The 8,603-nt window shown below is 37.6% G+C and overlaps 1 pseudogene; it reads right to left on the bottom strand.

The window, feature by feature from the left end:
- Positions 1-698: 698 nt before the first annotated feature.
- On the bottom strand, positions 699-7,854 carry LOC136391432 (poly(A) polymerase alpha pseudogene; annotated as a pseudogene).
- Between the last annotated feature and the right edge of the window lie 749 nt (positions 7,855-8,603).

Here is an 8,603-nt window from a genome sequence, read left to right as displayed (position 1 = left end):
TAAATTTTAAGTCAAACCCTCTTTGTTTCCTCTGTAAATATGCAACTTAACATATTGTTGACCAGCAATTTTATGCAGAAGTTATCTCATGTCACCAGCTATTTTTTCATAATTGGGTATGAAAATGAAACAATATAAATAAACGTCAGTACATTTTATTTATAATGAATTTAAATGAAATTTTGTGTATATCTGCTACAAATTATATTTTATACATATTATATATTTTAGTAATTTTTATTGGTGTGGTATACTGTATAGCAATCACCTACATATAATGGTAAGCAACACGTTTTGTAAATGTATCTGGTTCCACTGGACTTTCTTTTTGAAATACACACTTTACAAGTTCTAGTTAGATTGAACACGACGAAGAAAGATTTTACAATATTCTTGATATGTATGTTCAAACTGCGAGCATATAGAAAATAGTTCAAGTTTAGATGGCTCAACACTGATGGTTTTTCTTTACCGTACCTTTGATTTTGCGGTCTCACACCTGGAGGAGAGTAAAAAATAGGGAGTCCACATGAAAATATAGAACAGTGTCCTCTTTTTTAAATTTCCACTCTCAGGGAGAAGAGTCACAAATACAATAATCCTAAATTACCCTGAATTTCAAAAGTTGAAATGGCTAATGCAAGTGCAAACAGGAGTTAACTCATGAGCAGTCAACAATGTATTAATAATTTTTCAAATTAAAGCAAAGCCCCAGAAATACCACTGAGGAATCCTAATATAAATATATTGGAATAGATGTGGTGGCATTCGGTCCACAGTTTGATAGTTCTCAGAGTTAACCTGAAGTTGTAAATGTTGGGTATTAAGTGTAAAATTTCATTGGTTACCCTGCAACTGTTATGACTTCTTATCCATCTTATATCTAAATTTTTAAGCAGACTGTCACCTCGTAAATCCAAGTCTTCTGGAATCGTCTGCAGTATTAATCTTGCAAATAAAATAACAATCTCTATTCCATCAAAACACAGATTGATAACTAGCACAAATGCTCCTTCGACAGCTCTTACATCTTTTACTTCTGCAATTTCACCTTATCATATAGAAAGAGGTGAAAATGTCACTTTGGTCTACATGTCTTGGTGCAACACACAACACATCGGTGTTGGCACCTTTTGTGTGTTCTCCTAAGCTGTAGAATCCAAATGCATAAAATTTTCCTCCAACCTTTTCTATTACAGATTGTGGAAGATTCTCGTTTACACTGACTTCTCATATCCACACTTTTAACAGGTTATTTAACGATCTGAAAATTAAAATCCTATGCTGCAATTTGTTTTCTTCTTCAAATATCCCAAAGGGCTTCAGTCTCAATCAGTTTCTGTGTAAGCAGGCATTGTGTCTCCTCAGGGGCTGCTAGGCTGATGGGAGAGGTAATGCCATAATGCCTCTGCGGTGGTTGTGTTTGTTGTGATCCCTGTGTTATGACTGGAAACGCATTCTCTCATGCGCCCGCACTCCGCTTCCCCCCACCCTCACCCCCACCCAAAGCAGCTCCTGGCCTGGGTGTTATCTACCAGAAGGAGCGAGCCTGTTGGAGCCCTGGGTCCAACCCCTGAAATAAATTATTTTTTAAACACATTCAGATGTTATAATGATCTATTTTCATCTTTACTGACAGTATATTCTCTGGTTTAAATTTCCTATTTAACTGTGGAAATTATGTCAGCTATTGCCAGTACAGAGAAATGTGTAGTGAAGAAAAGAAGTCTTAACTGAATGTCATTTTAATCAAAGAAACAATTTTTGTTTAATAAAATTGAACTGGTATACACACTCATAAGAATTATCTTTAGAACAGGGAAAAAGTATTCAACCGGAAATTTCTAAAAGGAATTCTAGTAGACTCTAAATAGTGACATTTTTTACTAAATGTATTTTGGGTTATTTATTCTGCATATTTCTCTGGAGTTGGGGAAACTAAGGATAAGTATCCACATTAGAAAAGTGAACATTAACTAAAAGTTATTGGAAGAAGCATAATGTAAAAATGGTTTCAAAGCAACAAGTCTCAGCTCTCGCTTTTCTAATCCTCATGCTAAGTCCTACAGCTTTGATGCTGCTTACTTGCTTGTTTCTGTTTTTACCAGGTTCTGTACTTCAAGAGAAGTTTTTTCTTAAAGAGTGTATTTGTAGAATCTCCCCCTCATCAAAATTCTTCACTGAATTTTCTCACTTCTTAATTTAATTCGACCTTTTCTGTAATCCTCTTTGCCAAATTGTTCATTTCTCATTTTCAAACCATGCTGCTATACACACTGCTTTCTTTCTTCATTAGCTCATGACAGCTCATCCTTCCATACTCAGTCCCGAAACCATTTCCACTTCCTCTCTCTACTTTCACTGAGTTTCGTGTTGTGCCCTGTATATCCTGTTCACAGCTCTCTCACAGCACTGTGCAACTGGGTGAATAGTTGTAACAGTTGTTTTTCTTTCAATTAGTGATGTTTTAATACAGAAATAGTGACTTTCGTTTAATACAGAAATTATGATATCTATCTAACTAGATATTTAGTTTATAGGGATTTCTTTTGAAATTTTAGCTTTATTAAGAAGATTTACACACCATAAAATTTAGCCATTTAAAAGATGAACTCAGTGGTTTTTGTGTATTTACAGATTTATAAAGCTGTCACTTTTATTTAATTATAAAATATCATCATTACCCTAAAAAGAAAAACCATGTGCATTAGCACTCACTCACTACGTGTCCTGTTCCTCAGCCTCGGATAATGATTAATCTACCTTCTCTTTCTATGTATTTGCTAAATTCTGGATATTTAATATGAATTAAATCATACATTATACAACCTTTTGTGAGTAGCAACTTTCACTTAGCATTAAGTTTTCAAGGTGAATCCACGCTGTAACGTGGATCAATGCATCGTTCCTTCTGTTGCCAAATAATATTTCTATTCCTTTTAATTTTTATTGAGTTTATTGGGTTGACTATGAGCAATAAAAATATGCAGGATATTATTATATACTGTCAAATAATGTTTCTTTATGAGGACATCATGTTTTGTTCATCCAAAAGGCTATTTTTGTTTTTTTCACTTTTTTTGTTACTAGTACTTCTATGAACATTTGTTCACTTCTCTTGGGTAGATAAATAGGAGTGTTATTGCTGATTCGCAGGGTAACAGTGAGCTTAACATTTTTGGGAACTGACAAACTGTTCTTTTTGTTCATTTTTTAAATTTTATAGTTGAATTATAGTTTACATTCAATATTCACTTATTCTAATTTCAGGTGTGCCAAGTAGTGGTTAGACATTTGCAGGCTCATAGATGTAGAGAACAAACTGATTGTTGCCCGATGGAAGGGTGCTTGAGAGACTGAAAAAAGTGAAGGGATTAAGAAGTAAAAATTGGTAGTTACAAAATATTTATGGGGCTGTAATTATAGCACAGGGAAAATAGTCAGTAATACTGTACTAACTATTTATGGTGCTTGGTGGGTACTAGACTTATGGGGTCATAAATGTCCAAACTGATTTCCAAAGGGAATGTCTCATTTTACATAATCAACATATGCCTGAAAGTTTCTATTACAACACTGATCAAAACTTTTTATTTTCTGTTTTTAAAATAATTAGCCATTTTATTGGATATGAAAAAGTGTCCCCTTATTTTTAAATTTGCATTTTCTTAATTACTAATGGTGTTGAACATATTTTTCTGTGTCTTATTGTGAATTTTATGCTCTCTTTCAGCCCCAATAGTTGTTTTTAAAATTAAGCTGGTTATATATTTTTGACTTGTCAGTGTTTTTAAAATATCTTAGATAAAAGTTTCTTTCAAGGTATAAGACTTGCAATTATTTTACCCCATTTCTCTGCTGACTTTGCACTTTCAAATGGTATCTTTTGAGGTGCAAAAGATTTTATTTTTTACGTGTTTTTAAGTACATATTGAATTTATTGGGGTGTTATTGGTCAATAAAATTATGTAGGTTTCAGGTATACAATTATGTAATACATCATCTATATATTGTACTGTGTGTTCACCAGCCCAAGTCGAGTCTTACTCCTTTGCCATGTATTACCCCTTGGCTCTCTTCTACCCCAACACCCTTTTCTCTCTGGTAACCACTATCCTCTTGTCTTTCTCTATGAGTTTTTAGTTTAATTTTGTTGTTGTTGTTTAATCCCTTCACCTTTTTTACTCAGCTCCCCAGCCTTCTTTCCCTCTGACTGCTGTCAGTGTGTTCTCTGTGTCTATGAGTCTGTCTCTGTTGTGGTTGTTAACTGATTTTGTTTACTGGATTTCACATATGAGTGAAATCATAAGGTACTTGTCTTTCTGTGACTGGCTTATTTCACTTAGAATTATACCCTAGGCCGACATGCTATGCAAAATGTATGATTTCCTTTTTCTCTATGGCCAAGTAGTATTACATTGTGTAAATGTAAAGAAAAGCTTGGTTATCGACTCATCTACTGATGGGCACTAAGCTGCTCCTCAATCTTATCTATTGTAAATAATGTTGCAATGGAGATAATGGTCCATATATTCTTTTTAATTTATGTTTTGTGTTTTTTCGAATCTATTCCCAGAAGAGGAATTGGTGGGTCAACAGGCAGTTTCATTTTTAATTTTTGAAGATAACTTCACACAGCTTTTCACAGTGGCTGCACCAGTCTGCATTCCACTAATGAGGGAACGAGGGTTCCTTTTCCTCCACATTCATGCCAACACTTGTTGTTTGCTGATACACTGATGATGGTCACTCTGACAGGTGTGAGGTGGTATCTCATTGTGGTTTCAACTTGTTTTTCTCTGGTCATTAGTGACATTGAGCGTATTTTTACATGTCTATTAGCCAGTTGTATATTGTCTTTGGAGAAGTATCTATTCAGGTCTTTTGTTTATTTCTTAAATTGGACTGTTTGTATCTTTGGTGTTGAGTTTCATAAGTTCTTTAAAAAATTAGGATATTAATCCCGACAGATGTATCATTGGTGAATATGTTCTCCTATTCTGTGTGTCTTCATTTCATTTTGATGATGGTTTTTTTTTTGTCCTCAAAAAACTTTTTATTTTAAATAGTCTCATTTGTTAATTTATTTCTTTTTTTACTTTTGCCCTAGGTGATATACCAGAAAAAAATATCACTATGAGTATGTAGAGATTTTACTACTATGTTTTCTTCTAGAATTTTTCCACTTTTTAATGCAACAATTCTTTTTTCTATTTTGAATTTATTTTTGCTTATGGCATAAAAAGGTAGTCTACTTCCACTTTTTGTGTATATCAGTCCAATTTTTCCAGCACCATTTATTGAATAGATTATCTTTACCCCATTGTATTGTTGGTCTCTCTCCTTTGTCAGATATTAATGGACCATAATGGCATGGGTTTACTTTTGAGCTCTCTATTTTTTTGATTCCCATTGATCTATATGCCTATTCTTTTGCCATACCATGTTGTATTAATTATTATGATTTTGTATTCTAATTTTATTTCAGGTAGCATGATTCTTGCAATTTTGTTTTCTCAAGGTTTCTGTGGCTTTTCAAGGTCTTTTGAAATTCCATGTAAAATTCTGTAATATTAGTTTCAGTTTTGTGAGGTATGCCATTGGTATCTGGATAGGAATTTCATTGAATCTATAGATTGATTTAAGTAGTGTGGACATTTTAACCATGTTGATTCTTCCTATCTGTGAACATGGAATATGTTTCTACTTATTTGTGTCTTAGTCAATTTTTTAAAAAGTTTGCTTTATTGATTTTAGAGAGAAAAGGAAGGGAGAGAAAGAGACAGGAATATTAATCTGTTCCTCTACATGCCTTGTCCGGGGTCCAAGCAGCAATGTCTAGGCTTCTAGAAGATGCTTTAATCAACAGATTTCGGACCAAGACTAGGTCAGTTTCTTTCCTCAGTGTTTTACATATTTCTGAATATAGATCTTTTATATTACTGGTTAAATAGTTTCTCTTTCTGATAGTTCATTATTGGTGTATATAATTGCAACTTATTTCTCCATATTTATTTTGTATCCTGCTACTTTAGTGAATTCAGCATCAGTCTGGTAGATTTTTGGTGGAATCTTTAGGGTTCTCTATATACAGTATTATGCCATTTCACACATGTATATCTGCTGGTTAAAAACACATATGTGGAGTCTAACAGATGGGATACTGAATGCAAACAGTTTTTCCATGTGGCCGATGTGAGGGGAACCCTGAGGTCTTTTCTGTGAGCTTGCAGAGACCCTGCACCCACTTTAGCAGCTGTTCAGCTTCCCTCGTCCATGTGGACCAGGGCTGGTAGATCCCATCCTCTCTCCATGAATATTAGTTGTTTTCCTTCTCTTTCCCTAAATCCCACCTGTTTCCTCAGTGCTCTGATAAAGAGTCTCAAAAATGCATCTTTAAAAATTGTACAAGAATTTCTGTGGGGTCTCCTTCTAGCATGGGCACCGCCAGGTGAAGGTGTGCACCTGTGAGACTGTGGCAGGGCCTCCACATTCTTGTCCCCGAGAAGGGGACTTTTACCATTCTCTAAGGGATCTGCTGGGGCCTCTACATTCCCCTGTTGTCCTCAGGGCTGGCAGCCAAACTAGAAGCTTGCCAGGCTGATAGCGACAGTGCACTCCTGCCATTGTTTACAGTGTGTGTTTCCCCACTGGGTGGTCAGCCATCATCTGAAACACACTGGTGTGTGCAATGCCTCTCACTGGAAGCACATGTGTTTGCCCTCTGTCCTTTAGAAAAAAGCTAATTTCTGGAGGTTTCTGCACCACAGGGATGTGAAACTTCTCTCTTGCCTTAAGTTGTGAGGAATGCTTTCTAAGTTGTGGTGTGTCTTTCCAGAATTCTGCATTCTTCTCGTGTTTGTTTTAGGCCCAGGACGGTCCAGCCTATGCCTGACTGGCAAGAGGTCTTGTGGTGACACTTAGCACAGAGGTCTCTATCCCTAGACCCCTGCACACATTTACTAAAAGAGAGGTGTTTTTTTTCTCTTTCCTATAGGTCAGTATTTCACCTGGGATTTCCCTTTAAACAAAAATAGAATTTCAAATAAATATACAGAAAAGGTATGGCAGTATACCCCAAAACACACCCATTGTAATACTTCATTGATAGGAAAAGTCCAGAATAGGTATCAGAGAGGAGACACAGAGCAGATGGGGGGTTGCCAGGGCGAGAGGAGTGGGGAATGTCATTTTGGTTCAGGGTTTCCATTTGGGGTGATGGGACATTTTGCAAGAATATAGTGGTGATGTTTGCAGAGCATTTTGAGAGACTTCACATTGAGGAATGGCACAACTTTAAAAATAAGCAGTCACCTTTATTTTTTACTTATAAAAAAACATGCTATGGAAAAACAGAGAAAATGAACAATAACAAAATTAAATAAAAATACAGAACAATTACAAATAAAATTAAATTAATAAAAACATGAATTATGCCACAGAGAAAAAAAAAACCCATAACGTTAAAAGAAAAGAAAACTGTCAAAGAGAGGTGGTGAATCAAATTCTTCTGATGTGGTGGGGACAGCAGGATGAAGAATAAGCATCTCTGGAGCTGGCCCTGATGTGGTGCCCAGAGGCAACCCCTTTTATCTGGCCACAACCAGGGCAGGTTTGGCAGAACATTCTTGCAACAGGAGTGATGGGGCCTCAGTGTGGTCCAGAGACGCTGCACAGCCTGCCTGGCTCCAGAGCTGCAGCTGGAGTGGCTGCTGGAGGAAGCACGGCCGCTGGAGTCGGGCGCCCCTCCAAGTCTGTGTCGGCCTCCAGATCTCTCTGTGCAGCTGGTTCCTCCAGGTGTCCCTCAAGTGTAGCAGGAGTCGACTCTGCCTCTTGATCCCCTACCCCGAGCATCTCCTTAGACAAGAGGAGTGACATCACTCCTGGCCAGGACCATGACCTCACCACACAATGTCCTCACTACCTGATGGAACAGACCAACAGAACTCAGAATCTTAGTAACCAGGGAACCATATTCTAGAACAACCACTAGCCAGCTCAGTTGGCCAGAGACTTTACTTAAGTAAACATGTTCTTGTGTTGTCTTCCCTGGTCCCAAGGCCGTGGCAACCAAAGAAACAGTCCTGATGGTTTTTTCCGCCATGGACGCCACTGGGTTCAGACTCAGCCAAGACGCCTGTGGCCGTTTTCTCGAAGGAACCGAGAAATAACCCATGGAGGCTCAGAGGTGGTGCTTCTGGGCCAGGACACCACTGTGATTTCACCTGAGCAGGTCTATGTCCCCTACACATGTGTGTGCATGAGTGTGTGTGTGTGTGTGTGTGTGTGTGTGTGTGTGTGAGAGAGAGAGAGAGAGAGAGAGAGAGAGAGAGTTTGGGGTGTAGTGTATGTATATGTGTAAGAGGGATTCATGTCAGAGGAGCCTGCCCTTAGGAAGAACGGGCAGGGCACGTGGGTCAGAAGCCTTGTGAACCAGCACATTCACACTGCTGCCTGTTTGGATTGGAAGTGTGGGTGGCACCCCCTGCCCCAGGTTTATCTTGAGCCCGAGAGGTGAATTTCATTTTGACTGATTGGAGGTGTCGGCACAAACATCCTTGGTTCTGATTTGGGAGCAGAAGGTGCAGTGGGCAAAAGCAGCA

This window comes from Saccopteryx leptura, chromosome 2, assembly GCF_036850995.1.
Source record: "Saccopteryx leptura isolate mSacLep1 chromosome 2, mSacLep1_pri_phased_curated, whole genome shotgun sequence".
Lineage (NCBI taxonomy): Eukaryota > Metazoa > Chordata > Mammalia > Chiroptera > Emballonuridae > Saccopteryx > Saccopteryx leptura.
Note: the sequence above shows the minus strand (reverse complement) of the source record. Positions and strands in the feature narration are given on the sequence as shown.